A 22,183-nucleotide genomic window follows, 5' to 3' on the forward strand; every position below is an offset into this window, starting at 1 on the left:
AGGAGGAGGAGGAAGAGGAGGATTGTGTCAGCATGGAGGTGGAGCCTGGCACTCAGCATCAGCAGCAATCTTTAAGGGATCATTTACAGTCCCAAGAAACCCATGGACTTGTACGTGACTGGGGGGAGGTGGCTGCGGATCATGTCGTCCTTAGTGACCCAGAGGACTCCGGACCGAATGCCTCAGCAATACTACGCTGCATGGCCCCCCTGATCCTGCAAAGCCTGCGGAAGGATCCTCGTATTCGTGGTATTAAGGAGAGAGATCAATACTGGCTGGCTACCCTCCTTGATCCACGTTACAAGGGTAAGGTTGTGGACCTTATCTTGCCATTGCAGAGGGAGCAGAGGATGAAACATCTTCGAGAGGCCTTGCAGAAAGGTCTGTGCAACGCGTTCCCAGAGACTGGGAGGTTACAAACTCCTGTTCCTGGACAACGTGTTGCTGAGGCTTCGGTCAGTCAAAGAAGGAGCGGTGGAGAAGGTGGCTGCCTGACCGATGCGTTCAGACAATTTTTTAGTCCGCAGCCCCAAGGTATGATCAGTTCCAGCAACCATCGCCAGCGTCTGTTTTACATGGTGCAGGAATGCCTAGGGGCAAGATCTGACTTGGACACCTTTCCCACCGAAAATCCTCTGGGTTACTGGGTCTTGAGGATGGATCACTGGCCAGAGCTTGCACAGTATGCTATTGAGCTACTGGCCTGTCCTGCATCCAGCGTTCTTTCGGAACGCACATTCAGTGCTGCTGGAGGTTTTGTAACCGATCACAGGGTGCGCCTGTCCACCGACTCGGTCGATCGACTGACCTTCATAAAAATGAATCAGTCTTGGATCACCACCAGCTACCAAGCACCTGATGCTGATGTAACCGAATAATTTTTTTTTAATTGTCAGATCCCTTCAAGACTGCCTATGCTGAAGCTGAGTGACTATCCTGTTATGCTGTGTGACTATCCTCTTCCTCCTCAATGATCATGCTGATAGCTTGTAAGAATATTTTTGGTTCTGGGCGCTGCCACCAGTGGCTAAGGCTCAATTTTTCAGCTCCTGTTTAACAGGGGTATGTAATTACAATTTTGATGCAATATTTTGCACGGAGGGTTCGTTGCTGCACTCAACTAGAGTATTTGTGAGGGGTTGCACTGTTGTGGCACCAGCACCAGTGCCTAAGGCCCAATTTTTCAGCCCCTGTTTAACAGGGGCGTGTAATTACAATTTTTGATGCAATACTTTGCAGCAGGGCTTGTTCCTGCACTCCAACTAGAGTATCTGTGAGGGGTTGCAGTGTTGTGGCACCAGCACCAGTGCCTAAGGCCCAATTTTCAGCCCCTGTTTAACAGGGGCGTGTAATTACAATTACAATTTTATTTTACAGGAGGGCTTATTCCTGCGCTCCAACTAGAGTATCTGTAAGGGGTTGCAGTGTTGTGGCACCAGTGCCTAAGGCCCAATTTTTCCGCCCCTGTTCAACAGGGACATGTAATTACAATCCTTATCTTGCCGTCGCAGAGGGAGCAGAGGATGAAACATCTTTGAGAGGCCTTGCAGAAAGGTCTGTGCAATGCGTTCCCAGAGACTGGGAGGTTACAAACTCCTGTTCCTGGACAACGTGTTGCTGAGGCTTCGGTCAGTCAAAGAAGGAGTAGTGGAGAAGGTGGCCGTCTGACCGATGCCGTCAGACAATTTTTTAGTCCGCAGCCCCAAGGTATGATCGGTTCCAGCAACCATCGCCAGCGTCTGTTTTACATGGTGCAGGAATACCTAGGGGCAAGATTTGACTTGGACACCTTTCCCACCGAAAATCCTCTGCGTTACTGGGTCTTGAGGATGGCTCACTGGCCAGAGCTTGCACAGTATGCAAGTGAGCTACTGGCCTGTCCTGCATCCAGCGTTCTTTCAGGAAAAACACATTCAGTGCTGCTGGAGATTTTGTAACCGATCACAGGGTGCGCCTGTCCACCGACTCAGTCGATCGACTGACCTTCATAAAAATGAATCAGTCTTGGATCACCACCAGCTACCAAGCACCTGATGCTGATGTAACCGAATCATTTTTTTTGAATTGTCAGATCCCTTCAAGACTGCCTATGCTGATGCTGAGTGACTATCCTGTTATGCTGAGTGACTATCCTCTTCCTCCTCAATGATCATGCTGATAGCTTGTAAGAATATTTTTGGTTCTGGGTGCCGCCACCAGTGGCTAAGGCCCAAATTTTTCAGCCCCTGTTTAACAGGGGCGTGTAATTACAATTTGTGATGCAATATTTTGCAAGGAGGGTTCGTTGCTGCACTCAACTAGAGTATTTGTGAGGGGTTGCAGTGTTGTGGCACCAGTGCCTAAGGCCCAATTTTTCTGCCCCTGTTCAACAGGGACATGTAATTACAATTCTTGATCTAATATCTCATAGCAGGGCACATTTCTGCGCCCACCAAGAGTAACTGTGAGGACCTACAGTGTTGTGGCACAAGCACCACCACCACCAAAGGCCCAATTTTTCTGCCCCTGTTCAACAGGTACATGTAATTACAATTCTTGATCTAATATTTCACAGCAGGGCCCGTTCCAGCTCCCACCAAGAGTAACTGTGAGGACTTACAGTGTTGTGGCAACACCACCACCAAAGACCCAATTTTTATGTCCCTGTTCAACAGGTGCATGTAATTACAATTCTTGATCTAATCAATTCTTGATTCTAATCAATTCTTGATTCTGATTAAGGCAGAGCCGTTTCTGCGCCCACCAAGAGTAACTGTGAGGACTTACAGTGTTGTGGCACCAGCACCACCAACACCAAAGGCCCAATTTTTCCTTTCAAAGTATTTATTGGATTTTTCAACAATAAGTAAGTTGTACAGTCAATGAATCGTAAATGTACATTAGACATAACACATACAGTTAGACCCCAGTGGGGTAGGTATTTCAAAAAGAGGAGGAATCACAAACGAAACCCAGAAAATAAAATAAAACAATAATAGGTGTGAGGGGTTAGGTTCCGGCCTGTGGTTTTAACAGAAAATTCGAAAGAACAACACTGTTTACCATAAGAAAAGAGCTATAGAGAGGATAAAACCCTAGGCTTTCCCTGGGGTAGGAGTAGGAGGCCAGAGGGATTCCGTCGGCACCCCAAAAGGGAACTCGCTGTGACCGGCGAAACCTCCCACAGCCCCCCCCAACCGCCCAGTAAACATTGCTGAAAAGTGAATATCCATATAGTGGAACAACATCATATTACTTGAACCCCTTATAACAGGAACCTACAGGGATCAAGAGTGACACTAAGATCAACAAACTGTCTGTGATTCGAAACTTTAAGACAAGTAATAAGCAAGAAAGAGAAGGGTGTGAAAAGGAGAGGAGAAGGGGAAGGAGAAGGAAGAGAGGAAAAGGAGCCAGCCCGCGGGGAGAAGTCCCACAACCCCGTAACATCAAGCTGAGTTATGGTTGTACCCCCGGAATCAGGGAGATGCCAATGAAATTTGCCCAGGGTTCCCAAGTAGCTTCAAATTGGTCTTTTGAGCTGTCGAGAATGCTAGCGAGCTTCTCTTGGGCCATGATCCAGGAAATTTTCCGGATCGTCGCCTTAAGGGATACTCTGGGTTTCTTCCATGCCTTGGCTATGGTGAGCTTAGCGCCCAGGAAAATAAAATGGATAAGTTTGCAGGTAAGCTTCGGGAATCTGGGCAAATTGTCATTTAGGAGAGCGATCGATGGTATTTTCGGGATATGGGCCTTGGTAATTTTCTTTATCAGGAGGAAGATCTTATTCCAGTATGTCCTCAGTCTTGGGCACTCCCAGAATATATGGACCAATGTACCCCTAAGTAAACATCCTCTAAAACAACTTGGGTCAGCCGAGGGGAACATTTTGGCTAATCTGTCAGGAGATAGATACCACCTGGTAAAAACCTTAAGACTAGACTCTATCATGGAGATATTCTTAATGCCCCTGTAAGCCCTGAAAAAGGTTGTTCTCCATTTATCAATGTCCCACTGCATAGATAGGTCTGACTCCCACGCTAGCATATATGGCGTCTTGGTTGACTGATTGGCGAGTGACTGGTATATGACGGAGATGCCTCCCCTCTGCTCAGAAGACCTGCCGCACCAGAGTTCGTATGGCGTGAATGAGTGGGGGGCCAATTTTGCCTCCCCGTTGTGGGCGAGGAAGTGACGAATTTGGTGAAATCTGAATCGCTCCGAGGTAGGCATCTCCAATTGGCTCACACAATAGGCCAGGGTAATAGGGCCTAAACTCATATAGAAGTGTCCGATCCGGTACATCCCCTTATCCAACCACCAACGGAATGCTTTGATGTCTAGACCTGGAACGAAGTCCGGGTTGTTAAATATGTGAGCAAGTGGGTGGCAATTTGAGGTCAAGTTCCGATTGTTTCTGAGAGAGTCCCATAATTTAAAGGATTGAGAAAGAGTTGGTGAGAGAATTGAGGGACGTTTTCTAGGGGGGACCCATAGTAGGAAATCTAGGGTGTATGACGGTGCAGCCTGCCTCTCTATTTGGATCCAATCCGGTTTTTCTGTCTTCCCATAGACTATTGATAGCTGGGCGAGTCTAGCAGCTTGATAGTACCAGAAGAGCTGAGGGAGACCTAATCCCCCCTGTGATCTGGACAAGTATAAGGTATTTTGCTGAAGTCTGTGCCCCTTGTCTCCCCAGATGAACCTGATGATTTTCCTTTGGAATGCAGATAGGTGATCTTTTACAATGCTTATCGGGAGGGCCCTGAAAAGGTAGAGGAGTCTAGGAAGTAAGGTCATTTTAATTGCATGAACTCTACCTAGCCAAGAGATTCCTCCCTTAGCCCAGTTGCCTAGGTCTGACTCTAGCTTGCGGTATGTGTGAGGGAAGTTGGCCGAATAAAGTAGTTCAGTTTTCGCGGTGAGCCTGATCCCTAAATAGTCAATAAAAGTGTCGCTCCATCTAAACTCAAAGGCATTCTGGAGGGAGGAGACCACATGCGGTTTGAGGGAAATGTTCAGTGCGGATGATTTTGAGTAGTTTACCTGTAGACCCGAAATCCGTGAGAACTCCTTTAGGAGTTTGCACAGATTTGGTAGGGAAGTGATTGGTGATGTGATGAATAAGAGCATATCATCGGCGAATAGCCCGCATTTGTGGACTTGTTCGCCGCATTTCACCCCTAAAATATTGGGATCTGATCTGACTGCGATTGCTAAGGTTTCAATCGCAATGGCAAACATTAAGGGGGATAGAGGACAGCCCTGTCGAGTACCTCTTGCTATAGATAGAGGTTTGGAGTAATGGCCTTGTAAGCGAATTACTGCTTTTGGGGTGGAGTATAAGGCGTTTAGTGTCCCAAGAAACCCAGGACCAAAGCCCCATTTCTCCAGTAAGGAGAAGAGATAAGGCCATTCGATAGAATCGAAGGCCTTATGGAGGTCCAAGGAGAGGAGGAAACCTTCCTGTTTCGGTCCCCCTTCCCAATTCGATTGAAGGATGGAGACAATGTCTATTGCTCTCCTAATTTGGTCCGGACCTTGTCTCCCTGGTATGAAACCAACCTGGTCCTTGTGTATATATAGATTGATAAAAGATGAGAGACGGTTGGCTAGGATTTTGGTGAGGATTTTGAGGTCATTATTAATCAGGGAGATTGGCCTGTAATTTTCCACTTCCTCGTGATTTTTGTTGGGTTTGGGGATGACCGAGATAAATGCAGTATTCAGTTGTGTATCAAGGGGGTTACCTGTTTTAATGGAATTGAAAAATTTAGCCAAGTACGGAGCTAGGGTTTCTCCAAATTGTTTGTAGTAAGGGACCGAGAGGCCATCTGGCCCTGGGGCCGATCCGGGCCTTAAACCTTTTATAACCGCCCTGACCTCCTCTACTGAAAAGGCTCCTTCCATTAGGTCCCTGCAATCTTTGGAGATCGAAGGGATCTGCAGATTGTCCAGAAAGGCCATGGTTGAAGGGCCCTTCCCTGATTGAGGGGATTTGTATAGATTTTCATAAAATTCCTGAAAGGCTGACATTATTTTACTGGGGTTAGCTGTCGGGGGATGACCTGCGATTCTAAGTTTAGGGAAGGAAGAAGATCGGAACCTCGGGGTGAGTTTGGAGGCTAGCATTGAGCCGAATCTGTCCTTTTGGCAATAAAATTTAGCTCCACTCCACCTGATGTTTTTCTCTGCTTTGGCCATTAAGGTGAGGTTCAGCTCAAGTCTAGTCGCGTCCAACCTCTCTGAAATGGCCCTGTTCGGGTGTTTTTTGTGTTCAGCTTTTAAGGTGAGGAATGTTTTTTCAAGGCGTTGAATATCTATTAAGCGCTCCTTTTTGTATTGAGACGCGATCCTAATCAGAGTGCCTCTGATGGTTGCCTTGTGGGCAGCCCACAAGGTCTCTGGGGAGATATTGTCTATGTCATTCAGGGTAAAGTATTCTTTAATGGAGTCTGCTATCTCCTTACAGTAGCGGGGGTCAGAGAGTAGGGATTCGTTTAGGCGCCAGTAGGATCCACCTCGCCCCGAGAGGACGTTTCTCAGGGTAAGGAGGATCAAAGAATGGTCCGACCAGGCTGTGTCTAATATTGTGGCTTTTTTGGAGAGGGGTATTAGTGAGGAAGGGATAAGTATGTGGTCAATCCTGGCGTAGGATTGGTGGGGGGCAGAGAAGTGTGTGTAGTCCCTACTTCTGGGGTTTAGTTCCCTCCAGATGTCTATGAGTCCGTGGGTATGTAGCAGTTTCGCTATTTTCGTACTTAATTTCGTGGGGCGTGTGAGCTGGTCCTTGGGGGGTCTCGTTTTGTCCAAGCCCTGGTCAAACGCCACATTAGAGTCCCCACCCATAATGACCTTCCCTTCCAGGAGGGGTTCTATTGCACTGAGGAGTCCCTGAAAGAAGGATGCTTGACCCTTGTTCGGGGCGTAATATGAAATGATTGTGTATATAACTCCTTCCAGGGTCACCAGAAATCTTCCCTCCGGGTCCTTATAATCAGAAATATAGGAGAATTTGCTGTTCTTGGAAAATAGGATTGCCACCCCCTTAGTTTTGTTAGGGGCATTCGCTAGGAAGAAGGACGGATAGTAAGAGTGGAGGAACTTTGGGGTGTACCGGATGGGAAAGTGAGTCTCCTGAAGGAGCACTACATCGAGTCTTAAAGATTTATAGTGATCCAAGGCTAGTCTCCTTTTTCTAGGTGAATTCAGTCCTTGGACATTGTGAGAGGCCACCTTGAGATCGATTCCTAGTGTAAGTGTGTCAGTCATCTGAGCAGAGGGGAGGGGAACACAGGATCAGGCAGTCACTCACCAATGGAAGTCTTCCATGCATTTCCGGGTAAGATACGAAATGGGTGTCTTCTATGTTTAACTCAGGGGGGTGCGAGGCTCCCGCCCGCAGGACGGCTGGAAAAAAGAGAGGTGATGAGCGGAGAAAAAGAATAGAAAAGGACAAACAGACATATAAGAGCAATAATAGTAGCAACATGGGTCTCAAAATATGACCCTTGGGATCTTGTGGAAAATTTTCCACAGCAGACCCAAAAAAAAAAACCTTCAGTCCAGCTGGGAGGCCGACTGAAGTCCCAAAACCAAAGGACACTGAGGTTCTTCGGCAGTGAGAGGAGGCACAAGGGATCCACCCCGGACCCTATCTTTATCACTGTAACACATTAATACATACACACTAACATAAAAGAGCAACTGAAATAAGATTCAAACAGCCCTTAACTCATGGCGCTACGTGCCAGGATAACTGGAAATATACCATAGTATTTAAATCAAAAAGGATAACACCCCACCCGCTCAAGCACTTCCACCCCCCTCCCTACCCCCAATCTGAGTTGGTGAGGAACCTGGACTATCCGGGCTCTGCACTGTGGAGGAAGAGAGAAAAAAAAAAGAGGAACGCCTTTACCCTCTGGGCATATCTCGTGTACTTTGGGTCATTATTAGCCAGACCCTCACGGAATCTTGCCCTATACTAGAGTGAGGCTAGGTACCAAGAATACATTAAGACAAATACCAATCCACAGACCGCTAAGCCTAAAGTCCCGAAAATCCGAACTTCTGCTGGAGAGCGTCAGAGTTCGCTGGACAGTTCCGCTGTAGGAAAAAATGTAGAAATTCTGGTCCTGGAAGGATACTTCCTAGCCCCTGTGGGGGGGTTTTTTGTTGTGGAGAATTGGTGCTATACAGTGCATTGGGAGGTGTAGTACGGTTGCTGGGCTTTTCCAGCCTTTAAACCGTGGTGGGGTGTGGAGCTCCCGCTCCGTCAACTGTGGGGACCAATACCCCGAGCAAAAGTCCCTGCCGGGACAGAGAAAAGAGAAGAGGCCAGTCTGGCCTTATGATGTTTTTCCCTCCTTGCTCCTCTTGGACGTAAACTTATTCCACAAGGGGGAAACAGGGCTGCCTGGTGGAGGGCGTTTTGTTGAGCCTGAAGAGGGTGCAGAAAAGTCCATTGGGGCTTCCTGTGAGATGAGGTTCAGGGACAGCAGCAGTTTTTCACCTTCTGGGAAGCTGGAAAAGGAGTGGGGTTTACCCTGCAGCGTGAATTTGACTGCAAAAGGGAAGGACCAGCGGTATTTAATGTCCCTTTGTGATAGGATCAAGAGAAGAGGTTTTAGAGTTCTGCGTCTTTGAATGGTGGAGGGTGCTAAATCCGCAAAAATCTGGATCTGATGACCCCCAGTTTGGGATTCTGACGGGATTGTCGCATGACTTCCTCCTTTGTCGCAAAAAAGTGTGGTTTCACAATTATGTCTCTGGGTGAGCCATCTTGTCTGGGGGGACCGAGGGATCTGTGAGCCCTGTCTAATTCGAGACGCTGGGTGGGGATATTAGGAATGATCTCAGAGATAATGTCCTGTACCATGGAGGGAATATCGGTGAAGGTTTCTGGGAGGCCTCTAATTCTGAAATTATACCTCCTGGACCTGTTCTCGAGTTCGTCTATCCTGGAAAGGGCCACATCTAGTTGTTCCTGAACAGACTGTAGGTGGGCTGCATTTTGATTCGTTTTAGAGACCGTACACTCCACTTTTTCCTCTATTGCTTCTATTCTTGAGCCTATACTTGATAGGTCAGCTTTGATCGTGTTAGTGATCTGATGTGCCGTGTTGGCCAGGCCTTTCTCCAGCAATGAGGAGAATTTAAGAAACATGTCTTCTTGCATTTGGGTAAAGTCATTGAGTGAGAAGCCTGAGGGCTGATGAGCTGCCCCTGAGAGCTGGGCTTGTATGGGGAGGGCCTGGGTAGAAAACTCCTGGGGCGTCATGCTTGTGGAGCCTGTGTAGGCCTTTGCAGAGGCCTGGGGTTTCTGGGAGCCTTGGTGGGAAGTCTGAGGGGTGGTTGAGGGCCCCTGTGCTGCCTGGGCATAAGTGAGAGTCGGTGGGGTTAATACTGGCCTGTGTACCGGAGCTTTGAGGTGCTGGGCCGCGTGTGGCTGTGTGGAGTCCGTGCTGGCGGCCATCTTGGGACTCCCGTCGGCTCCTGCCGTATCGAAAAGCGGGCCGAGATCTCTCCTCACCGGGGGGCCGGACATCTCCGCTGGTTCCCCGGAGGATCCCTGATACGGGAGGGTTAGCTGCAAGCGGCGGTGAGGGCTGTGTTTGCCGTAGTGCGGCTCTGCGGTCCGGGGTGGAGCGGAGCTCCTGGCTCAAGCAGCCATATTGGAACTCCCGCGCATGCGCACTCCAAAGGCCCAATTTTTATGCCCCTGTTCAACAGGTGCATGTAATTACAACTCTTGATCTTAATTTGGGTGCGGGTTCCCCTTAATATCCATACAAGACCCAAAGGGCCTGGGAATGGACTGGGGGGGTTCCCCATGCCGTTTGTCTCACTGATTTTGATCCATATTACCGGGACGGGACATTACATTAAAACCGTAAGCAGTTTTAAATGACTTTTATTCCTTTAAAAATGTCATTTTGCACAGGGACTGTTCTAAGCACGGGAAACAATCAGATTGCACAGTGTATGGGGAAATTAATTGCTCGTACAAATGAGTGTATTTAAACCTCATCCAATCAGATTGCACAGTGTATGGGAATAGAATTGCTCAGACAGATGAGTAGATTTATACGTTATCCAATCATATTGCACAGTGTATGGGGAAATGAATTGTCCAGAATGCACAGTACACAGACATGTATTGAAAAGATGTTTTCGTGGAAATTTCGGCTCCACCAATGATTATAGACTATCACCATAAAATGCACAATTACAAGTCCAGGGAACATCCGCACAGTTGTTGATAGGAGGAAGATCTCTAGAATGAATATTGAGTTGTTTCAAAAAGAAGTGAATGAATGGAATAAAACTGCAAGCAATATTCTCCATGTGATAAGGAAAAGCTCATTAACATGATTAGAACTACAATGAGCAAGTGCCCAATTTCTGGACAGAATTTGTGCATTTAAACAATATTATATACATACTTTTTAGCCTGGTAACAGAAGATGATAAACTGTAGTAAAGTTATCCACAGTATTCAGACAAAAATGTAGAAGATTACATTGGCTGCACTTGCTAATGGTAGGCGCGAAGGATTGTGCAAGTGCGCAATAGCGCTTCCTATGTAAATATGGTTTGGTGCATATAAGTGCACCATAATTTTTGATAAATGTCTTGAGTCCTGTTTTTTGTGCAATTGCTGCAATTTCTCCACTGCACCACAGGCGCAGGTCTTTAGTAAATCACCCCCTATACATCTTTTACAGAACCTGGAAGGCTTTTACATATCCCAACATGCTCTATTGGTAGCCATTGATATAGAAGCTCTCTATAGCTCAATCCCTCATCATTTGGGACTGAGGGCCATCAGAAATGTGATCTCACAAGCACACAGAGATGACAAGAAGCTACATGAATTTATCAACATCTCCATGGAATTCATATTATTCCATAACATTTTTTCTTTTATTGGCTCCCACTTCCTCCAGGTGCAGGGGGTGGTGACGGGGACAGTGTGTGCCCCATCGTACACCAACCTGTATCTGAGGGAGTTGGAAGCAGTCTTTTTTGGGAGATGAATCTTATAAATCACATACGCATCATGTAGCGGCTTGGTTCCACTACATAGATGACATCTTGCTGCTGTGGGAGGGCTCTGTGACTGAACTGGAGGACTGTATTGCCACCATGAATGAAAATGAATTTAATTTAAAATTTACTGTAAGGTTCAGTGAAACCAGCATTACCTTTTTGGACATCACTATCACCAAAAACAATGACGGTATTCTCTCGAGTGGACTCTACCGTAAACCCATGGCAGGGAATACAGATTTACATGCTTCCAGTTCACACCCCCAGCCTCTCCTACACTCAATTCTGTATAGCCATAATCTTAGGTTAAAACGGAATTGTTCTAGTCAGGAATGTTTCATACAGGAGTCTAGGGCTTTGAGGTATAGGCTTTTATTGAGAGGGTACTCTCGTACATATCTGAAAAGGGCCTTCAAATGGGCCAATGGACGGTCCAGACAAGAGCTTCTATTCGGCACCAAGACAAAAACAAATGATCTTCAAGTCATCAGAGTGATCACTAAATACAGTAATCAACACAAAGCAGTCAGGCAAATTATCGGCAGGTTCTGGCATCTTTTGCGCAGAGACCCCTTACTGAGTCCCTATGTGTCAGAGAGCCCAGATATTACATATCGACGGGCTGCCTCACTAAAGGACCTATTGGTCCAAAGTGAGTTTGTAGGGGAGTTCCGTAAGGACCCTTGCAAGAGGTTGGGTACTTTTACATGTGGCGGCTGTTCCATATGCCAATACTTGAATACCAGGCAGGATGTAGTACTCGCTAATGGACGGCCGTATAGACCGCATCATTTCTTCAATTGCAAAACTAAGGGGGTGGTGTACCTCTTGACATGCCAGTGCCATCAATTTTATGTTGGCAAAACTAAGTTGAAATTCTATATCAGAGCATCGAGACACGTAACCTCCATGAATACTGCTAATCCCATGCTCCCTTTGGGGAACAAGGTCCTCCTTCAACGAGAGGCTTGTTGGATTGCCGACCTTAGGGCCACCTCACCCCCCAGACTCAATGAAAACCTCAGTTTAAGACCCTTTCTTGAGGGCTTTTCCTCGGGTGGTTGTGAGAAGGAATAATGTTGTAGTTGTTTATTCTTGCATCCAGAGTTCAGCCATTATATCCTTCCATTATCCCCCCTTTACTGTTGGGTGCGGCCTTTTTATTATTTTTCATGTTATGTGGACGTAGGGATGCTTTATTTGAATTAATTCCATGTTTCTCTGGGCAAGTCATCAAATATGTCATGTTGCTAGCATTTGTTTTTTTCTGATCTGGTTTCCATATTTGCAATGTCCACTAGGGCTATTTTTGCATATATGTATAATGTGCTTTTCCCATTTTTTCTGCCTGTTTTTATGGGTTTCCATCTGGACTGGTGGCCAGTATCATGGATTTTTACACCACTTTTGTGGGTCTCCTTTCATCCTACCCGGCACACAAAAGCCCCCAATGCAGTTTTTATGGGGGCCTTTGTTTGCGACCTGACTTGCGGCCTTGCGTCTTTGGCTTCCTTGGCGCCTTGAGCTTTGTCTGCTGTCATGGGCCGGTGTTTGCACTGGTGGGTGGTACCTGCAGGGCGCCGTTTTCACAGAGCAGTCCCCTTCGGTTTGACTCTGTGGGGGGCGCCCTTGCAGTCATCACCCTATGGTGGCAACTTTGGTGCACTCTTGACTGTTAGGTGTTAGGACAGGCCCCCTGCATTATTTGCATGTTTCTCTGGCATATGCTCAGCATGGTCTCTGTCTTAGTTTCATTTTTGATTTCTCCTTTTTTACCGGTTGCCATATCAACTGCTGTGCACACTCTTCCGGTATTTTCTTGCGCGCTCGCGCTGTGAGAGCACTGAGGCTTGGCTGCTGGCGTGATAGCGTTGCACTCGTTGCTATGGTGATGTGATGCACGTTGATGTCATCACGCCAAACGCCGCCCTCGTAGCCCTTATAAAGCTAGCGTCAGCTGTGTATGCACTGTCATGGTGAATGATGGCTGGTGCATGCATCTGACGCTTGATGATCTGCACGGAGGGAGTCATTAGCTTATCCTATGCTTGATAATACTCCGTAAGGTATGTTGTCTGCTCTACCAAGCCCTTGATGGGCTAATTTTCCCTTTACCTTTTACAGCAGAGTCCATGTCTGTAGAGGATGAATCCCTCTGACATGGTCTGCATTTAAAAGTGTTTGGTTACTATGGGATGTTTTCTTTTTATATATCTTCATAGATCTATACCCAAACTTGAAGACTGACATATGTTTTGATGTCTCTGACTACTGAGGCTTTTCCGCCTCACTCCCACTGTGGATTCCAGGAAGGTACGATGCTCTATATAAGGGACTAAGTCTCCTAAACATGGTGCAGTTTGATAAATTCTTTTTATATATAAAATATCGTTTTTATCTTTTTTGTCAGATTGTGCATTTTGGAGCCTTTTCATTAAATTCTGAGATTTACACTCACTTGTGCGCCATTTCTTGCTGCCTCAGTGTGGGACTTGTGTGGATGATTGCTGACCCACTCGGTACATTCGTGTCCCTGTGACATCCTTGGTTTATGTCTGCAATGCCATTTTTGCCCCCGGTCCAGCAGTGTAACTACATGATGACCATTCAGGGTATGCCTCTATGCATTTTCATGCTGTATGTCCTATGATGCAAATAATTCTTGAAAGTATTGTTTCTCATTTATGTAATGATTTCTACACAGTGTGATTCCTTCCTGACTTTTTACCCTGATGAAGGGACGTTTGTGTCCTGAAACGCATCGGGCTGGCTGGACCCTATGGGAATTCATCATTATTGTCATCTATTTATTTTTTTTTTAGTGGTTTGATACTTCTATTTTGTATATATGTATATTTATTTAATAAAATTTGTATTTTTGTATATTTTTGCTGTTAAAGTCCCAGTTCCTTGGGGGGTATCTCCTTCTCCCAATCACCTGCATTGAGGTAGACGTGACATTTGTGACATTATCACAAGCCTTTAACAAAATTTTCTGTCAAGATGGACTCTGCAAAGGCCTGTTTATTTGCCGAGGAAATGTGCAAACTGACACGCCAAGGCCAGGAATTGTCTTTGCATGTATGCGCACCTCTATCAGTAATGCAGGAGCCAGAGCCCAAAGTTAACCCGCCTGATTGTTTTTCTGGTGATCCCCATGTGTTTTCTAACTTAAAAAAATGTTGTATGCTATACTTTAAGCTCAAACAACACTCCTCTGGTTCTGAAGCACAGCGGGTCAGCCTAATTATTACATCCTCATTCCAGCACCCGGGTGTTGGCTGTTGTTTTACCCCGTCTGTGTTCACCTGCAAGGTGATTGATCTGACCAGTCACCTGATATAAGCAAACCGAACATATAGAGACAGTTACCTGCATTGTTCCTGATCTAGCCACCCATTTGTCTGCCTTGCTTTGCTGTTGGATTCCCCTGTGTTTGACCCGGATCGGATATTGGACTATGCCCTGAACTCAACCTGCTTTATTACCTGGACCGTCTTAGAACCATGCTATTTGTTTGCTAAACTGCAACTAGTCTGTTATTTGCTCAGTTCGCGTCTGCCCTAGTGTGGTGGCCAGGCACTATAGCATTGTGTAAAAGTCCTGGGGGCAACCAAGTACCAGTATGCCTGCTGTCTTAAGGAAAAGGGGGCTGCTACAGGTGAAGCACACAGTAGCTAGCTACAGTGTCTGACCACCTGCTTTGAGGTAGACATGACATTTGTGACAAGATCTATGTTGAGTATGGCTAAGGCAGAGTCGGGTTTTTTAAGGATCCAAGTGCAATGGGCGAGTAATTGGAAGACTTGCATCCAGAAGCTGGTGAGATTGGGACATCCCCCGAGGGTGTGTAGAAGGGCCCCTACTTGTCCACAACTGCAGCAGCATAAAGGGGATAAGGAAGAAGAAAAGTTGGCCACTCTACCTGGGGTATAATACCATCTATTGGTGATTTAGCTAACTCAGAGTGGTTAGTGCAATGCAAGGCTTTAAAATTTTATGGCGGTTCGCCATTGAGAGGGAGTAATAGGGATATGGAGGTCTCGTTCCCATAATAGCATAGCTTTGGTTTTGCTAAACGTGAGCTTATCCTGGAGGGTAGAGTAGAAAAGGGAGAAACCTCTTATGTTGGGCTTAACTTGGGTAAAGAAGTTCCAGGCTTTAGGAGGGAGATTTAGTTTGGGACGGGGATGTTTAGCAAGGAAGTGGAGTATCCTATGGCACGTAAATCTTAGTTGGACAGGTGTGCCGTACTTTTGTTCCAGTTCTTCCAATTTGAGGGGGATGTCTCCATTCAGGGGGTCAGATACTTCTGATATACCATATTGGGTTAGAGCTTTATTAGAAATAGACAGAATTAGGGACTCAAAGATATGTATTGGAAGGCGGGGGGGGGGTAATGGGTGCTCCTTTTTCCAATTTGGGGGAGTTAAGGTGCCTCCATGCCTGCATTGGTAAGGGTAGAGGTAGAAGTTCTTTTCCTCGCCAGCTGTCGCTTAGGAGGAACAGGTATAGGTCTCTGTTGGGGGTATGGGATGCTTCTAATTCTACCCAACGAGAGTGGTTATTGTGAGGAAACCAGTGTTTAAGTTGATCTAGTACAGTATCCCAATAGTAGCCTTTTACTGTAGGTCCGGAAGACTTGCACCACCTACAGATTTGTGTTTGGCCCATTTCCCTTGCCATAAAAACTTCTGAATGGTACCCGACAAGGCTTTGAAGTGTTGGTTCGGTATGGGTATGGGCAAGGATCTAAAGAAGTATAATATTTGAGGAAGAATATTCATTTTTAGAGCTGCTAGCCTGCCGTACCTAGGTATTGAATCCCCTCGGAACTCCACTTGAATGGGAGGTGAGATCAGAAAATACCTTTCATGGTTTTGTTGATCCCCAGATCTAAGATGAAGATTTCGAAGTGGTAACCTTATAGTATGATATTGTTAGAAACCATGAATCAGACCGAGACAGAGGTACAGTTAAATCTCACTTTTTTAATAATAAAAGTAAATAGAACAAACCTAGACAAACCATAGCCAAAGTTCGGTAACCGGAACAGATAGCCAGACAAGCCAGAAAGTCAGGAAGCCAGGGAACAGCGTAGTGGAACAGCAAGCAGGATCTGGAGCCAGAAGGAATGTCAGCCAATCAAGTCTTTAACAGAAACGCAGGAGATGTTGACCAAGTCTCTGTGATGTTGACCAAGGCGAAGGCAGAGATCATCTGTGCTGGAAGGTTTTAGTAGGCAGGACTGATGTGCAGGATATCATCAACAGGTGAGTCACTGTGGAGAGATAGGAGCTGGCAATTAGCCGACAGCTGAGAGGCCAGCTCAGAGAAGTAAGGGATGAGCTCAGCCCTGACAGTACCCCCCTCCTCAATGACCCCTCCTCGGAGGAGGACCACCAGGCTTTAGGGCGTCTATTGAAATCATGAAGGAGGACAGGGGCATGTACGCCTGAGGATGAAACCCAAGAGCATTCCTCTGGACCATACCCTTTCCAATGTACCAGGTACTGTATGCACCCACGGAAGTCAACAATTTTATCACCCAAAGGAGAAGTGAGACTGGTGCGAACCGTAGCCAGAATACGATCAGGAGGAATCACAGGAACCGGAACCAACTCCATCTTGGAAGTGGAGGAAAATTATCGTGACAGAGCGTCAGCCCTTACATTCTTAGTACCGGGTAAGAATGAGACAATGTAATTGAAACTAGACAAGAAAAGAGCCCATCGCGCCCTTCTAGGAGAGAGTTATATAACCTCAGACAAGAATGTGAGATTCTTATGATCAGTAAGAATGAGAACCGGCACAGTGGTACCTTGAAGGAGATGTCTCCATTCTTTCAGGGCTAAAATGATCACTAACAGCTCTCTGTCACCAATCTCGTAATTGCACTCCGCAGGTGACAATTTCTTGGAAAACTAGCCACAAGGATGCATAGCGCTTTCATAGGTAGGAAGTTGAGACAGAAGGGTGCCAACTCCAGTCTCAGAAGCATCAACCTCAACGATAAAAGGTAACGCAGGATCCAGATGTGCCAACACAGGAGCAGAAACAAAGGCAGCCTTGAGACTCTCAAAGGCCTTAATGAACTCCGGAGACCAACTCTGTAGGTTACCGTTCTTTCTGGCCATATCAGTCAGGGACTTGACCAGAGATGAGAAGTTATGAATAAACTTTCGATAATAGTTGGCAAAGCCAAGAAAACACTGCAGAGAATGTAAACTCACGGGTCGGGACCACTGTAGGGCTACTGAAAGTTTTTCTGGGTCCATCGAAAAACCACCAGTGGAAATGACATAACCCAGAAACTTAACCTGTTCACAATGGAATTCGCACTTCTCCAATTTACAATAGGGATTGTCCTCTCTTAGTTTCTGAAGCACATGACAGACATCTGTGTGGTGGCTCTCCAGGGACTTGGAAAATATGAGGATAAACCACCACACATAACTGCAACAAATCTTGGGGGACATCGTTAATAAATTCCTGGAAAACTGACGGGGCGTTACAAAGGCCAAAAGGTATTACGAGGTACTCATAATGGCCTGTTCTGGTATTAAACGTCGTTTTCCACTCGTCGCCCTCCTTAATCCACATGAGATTGTATGCCCCTCTCAAATCAAGCTTTGTGAAAACCGTTGCTCCCTTGAGGCGGTCAAATAACTCCGTGATCAACGGAATCGGATAGGCATTCTTAATCGTGAAACGATTAAGACCCCTATAATCAATACAAGGTCTCAGGTCACCACTCTTCTTCTTCACAAAGAAAAAACTAGCACCAGCAGGAGACGAGGATTTGCGGATGAAACCTCGAGAAAGTGCGTCTGCAACATACTCCTCCATGGCCTTATCTTCCAAGAGCGACAAAGGGTAAACCTGGCCACGAGGGGGTTGAAGATCAATTGCGCAATTGCGCCAGGTTGAAGATCAATTGCGCAATCATACGACCGGTGTGGAGGCAAAATACTGGCTTGACCTTTGTCAAAGACATCGCTAAAATCGCAGTACTCCTCCGGCAGGGATTAAAGTGAAGAGGTGCGCAGGACCTTGGCTACCTTCTGGAAGCATGTCTTACTGCATTGTGGCAAACCAGGAGAGAACCTCAGCACGAAGCCAATTAAAAGAGGGGTTGTACTCCTACCATTTCACCAAAAAAGTGTCAAAAATGTTAAAAAAGACAAGAGACGGTTTTTGACAATTCCTTTATTAATGTCATCTTCTTTCCCCGCTTCTTCTTCCATCCTCTTCTGGTCTTCATTCGGTTTTCTTCCTCCATCTTGTTCTTCCCCCGCTTCTTCCTCTTCTTCCTCTGATCCTCTGCTTCTTCCTTCGGTCTTCTCGTCCACATCTTCCTCCTGTGTCTTCTTCCCTGCTTCGTTCTCCTGACAGTTCTTAATATAACTGAGGGCGGGGCCACCCGGTGACCTCGCCTCCCTCTGACGCACGGGGACTTCACAGGGACTTCATGGGGACTTCACGGGGACTTCCCTATGGCTTTCCCCATGATGTCAGAGGGGGGCGGGGTCACCTGGTTATGTTTTAGACCTGAAGGGCCTGGTATGGAATTTGGGTGGACCCCCACGCATTTTTTTTTTAAATCTTGGTTCGGGGTTCCCCTTAATATTCATACCAGACCCAAAGGGCCTGGTAATGCACTGTGGGGGAACCCCAGGCCGTTTTTTTCAATGACTTTTATTAGTGTTGCAGAGACCCGACAATTCATTATAGCTGCCGGCACTTCCGCTAGTACTTTTAAATGACTTTCTTTTTCTTTGGAAATGTCATTTTGCTCTCGGACTGTTGTAAACACGGGAAACATGCGCCACTTTACAGGCATACTATAGACACCCCCAGGTACGAAATTTAAAGGAATATTTCACTTTTATTGTTTCACTTTAAGCATTATTAGAAATCACTGCTCCCCAAAAAACGGCCATTTTTAAAACTTTTTTTTGCATTGATACATGTCCCCTGGGGCAGGACCCAGGTCCCCAAACACTTTTTATGACAATAGCTTGCATATTAACCTTTAAAATTAGCACTTTTGATTTCTCCTATAGACTTTTAAAGGGTGTTCCGCGGACGTTCCCTGGACGGGTAGGACAAGACTTCAAAAAGTGACCTGCCTGGCCACAATAAAGGCATAATCTCTCCCTCCTCCTAAGGGTTCTCTCATCTGCAGAGAGACGCATGAAGCCCAAGTGCATGGGTTCATCTTCACTGACCGACTCTGTACCAGGAGGCATGGGAGGTGAGGGAGGCAAGGGTGGGACTGAAAAGAAACAAATGTACAGGAGGCTTCCGCATGCGCTCCTTAAAAGAGAGACTTTCTCTGAGTCTGGAGCCAATGAGGATGGCAGACGTGATCAAATTCTCCAGCTCAGTGGGTATATCTCGGGATGCTATCTCATCCTTGAAGGTATCCGAGACCATGAGAAAAAGCAGTCACGAGGGCCTCACTGTTCCAAGCAACCTCAGCTCACGAAACCTATTTTGCTTTTGTCTGTGGGAAACGCCTGGGGCAGCATCCCAAAATATATCTCAACCTGGTTGAGAAACCCTCTGCATTGGACTGGATCGCCCCCAGATCGCTGGGAAAGCAGAGCGGAACCAGACATACCTCTTATAGAGGTAATACTCGAGGCGGGAGCCTGCTACAGAAACTGCAGAAGCAGCAGGGATGGCCTGCCACACAGGTTGTGCCGGAGCAGCCACAGTGGGAGATTCCAGTTGAACCGTGTGACTCAGGAGCGTTTTAACGCCATGGCAAACTGATCCATGCAGTGATTCTGCTCATCCAATCTGGAAAAAATATTACCAACAAGTGGATTGACTGCATCTTCTGAATTCATGGCCTTCGCCTACTGCCAGAAACCATGAATCAGACTGAGACAGAAGTACAGTTAAATCACACATTTAATAATAAAAGTAAATAGAACAAACATAGTCAAAACATAGCCAAAGTTCGGTGACCGGAACAAATAGTCAGACAAGCCAGAAAGTCAGGAAGCCAGGGAACAGTGTAGCGGAACAGCAAGCAGGATCTGGATCCAGAAGGAATGTCAGCTAAGCAAGTCTTTAACAGGAACGCAGGAGATAGTCTCTGTGATGTTGACCAAGGCGAAGGCAGAGATCATCTGGGCTGGACGACTTAAGTAGGCAGGACTGCTGGGCAGGATATTATCAACAGATGAGTCACTGTGGAGAGATAGGAGCTGGCAATTAGCCGACAGCTGAGGGGCCAGCTCAGAGAAGGAAGGGCTGAGCCCAGCCCTGACAGATATTTGGCTGAATTCCCTCAAGGTTTGGAAAGCTTGGGGTAAGGATTGCTCAGGGTTGGTAAGGATAAGGATGATTTCATCTGCGAAGAGGTTAATTTTATGGAGAGATTTTTGGATGTCAAAGCCCATGATATGTGGGTTTGAGCGAATGGCTTCAGCCAGCGGCTCGATCATTAAGTTGAAGATTGTGGGCGAAAGTGGACAGCCTTGTCGGGTACCATTAGATATAGTGAAGGATTTAGACAGTAAACCAGAGGCATTGACTTGTGCGGAAGGATTTGAATATAGTGCTAATATAGCAGATAATATAGATCCATTGAAACCAAACTTAGTTAAGACCATGGACACGTATGTCCAATGTACCCTAACCAAACACCTTCTCTGCGCCAATTGACAGCAGCAGAGAGGGCATGTGATTTGTTTCGGCATAGTGTATGATATTCAGGAGTCTCCTTGTTGCATCTGACGTCTGTCTGCCTGAGACAAAGCACATTTGGTCCTTTCCAATCAGGGAAGGTAAGACAAGCATCAGATGCTTAGCCAAGAGCTTAGCATAAATCTTTACGTCTGTGTTTAGTAAAGATATTGGGTGAAAGTTAGCAGGAGTGGTAGGGTCCTTCCCTGGTTTAGGTAAGGTCTCAACCTGGGCCTTGGGCATCTCAGGACGGAAAGAGGAGGTTTGAGTTGCTTTAGAGAACGCAGCTCTTAAATGTGGGGTAGGAGTATGGTCAAAGATTTTATAATATTCGTTCCTGAAGATTTCCCATTGGGTATGGAAGAGATGGTATTGGTAATCTATGTCTCTGATATTGGGGCATTGAGCATCTGGAGATGTTCATCTGACAGCTTAGGGAGGTTTAAGTTAGATAGAAAGCATTGGATGTCAGGGGCAGAGGGCTGGGGAGTGTTTGGGTCTTCTCTAAAATTAGAAAAGCGCTTTATAGTAATTGGCAAATTTTTCCGCTATCTCTTGAGGATTTGTTATTTTGTTGTTGATAGAGGGATGAATGAGGTGAGATATACGGAGATGGCGCTTGGGTAGCTTTGAGCTCGTTTGCTAGAAATTTCCCCGCTTTGAGCCAGCATAGGAGGTAAATTTGAGGTGCCTAAGATGTTTATCGTACTGTTCAGCAAGGTGGGAACGTAACTCCCCCTTTAATTTAGTAAGGGAGGTAGAGGTGGTGTGGGAGGGTATGGATTCGTTACCAACTTCCAAGTCATGTATGTCAGATAGGAGTTTAGTAAGGGTAAGGTTGTATTGTTTCTTGGCTCTGAAGCTTTGCTGAATACATATGCCCCATATAAAGGCCTTGTGTGCAGCCCATAGGATGAAAGGGTCTGAGGCTGAGTTTACATTGGTAGAGAAGAATTCCCTGAGATGCTGAACTATAGCTTTGGATGAAACATTATCTCGCAAATTTTTCACATTACAGCGCCAAATCGAGAATCTGTGAGTAGGTTCCTTCTCTTCTATCGTAACAACAATAGCAGCATGGTCCGACCATGTTATGTCTAGGATGGAAGAGGAGGAAATTCTCTGGAGTAGCCACTTGCCTGATAAAAACATGTCAATGAGGTAGTATGTATGATGTCTAGAGGAGAAAAATGTATAGTCTCCTCCAGACATCATAGACCTCCACTTTGTGGCATATGTCCCTCAATGAGGGGGAACGTCTTTTGGTGGGAGAGCTGGAGTCCAGATGTGGGTACACTGTGATGTGCCCAAACATCAATAGTTGGCCATACTACACAAAGCGATGATCTTGAAGACTTTTCTCAGTAACCTGAGTTGATGTGAGTTCAGGGCGTATATGTTGACCAAAGTATTTGGCTTGAAGTTAAGGTCACCCGTAATGATAATA

This window comes from Aquarana catesbeiana, linkage group LG07 (assembly GCF_042186555.1).
Source record: "Aquarana catesbeiana isolate 2022-GZ linkage group LG07, ASM4218655v1, whole genome shotgun sequence".
NCBI lineage: Eukaryota > Metazoa > Chordata > Amphibia > Anura > Ranidae > Aquarana > Aquarana catesbeiana.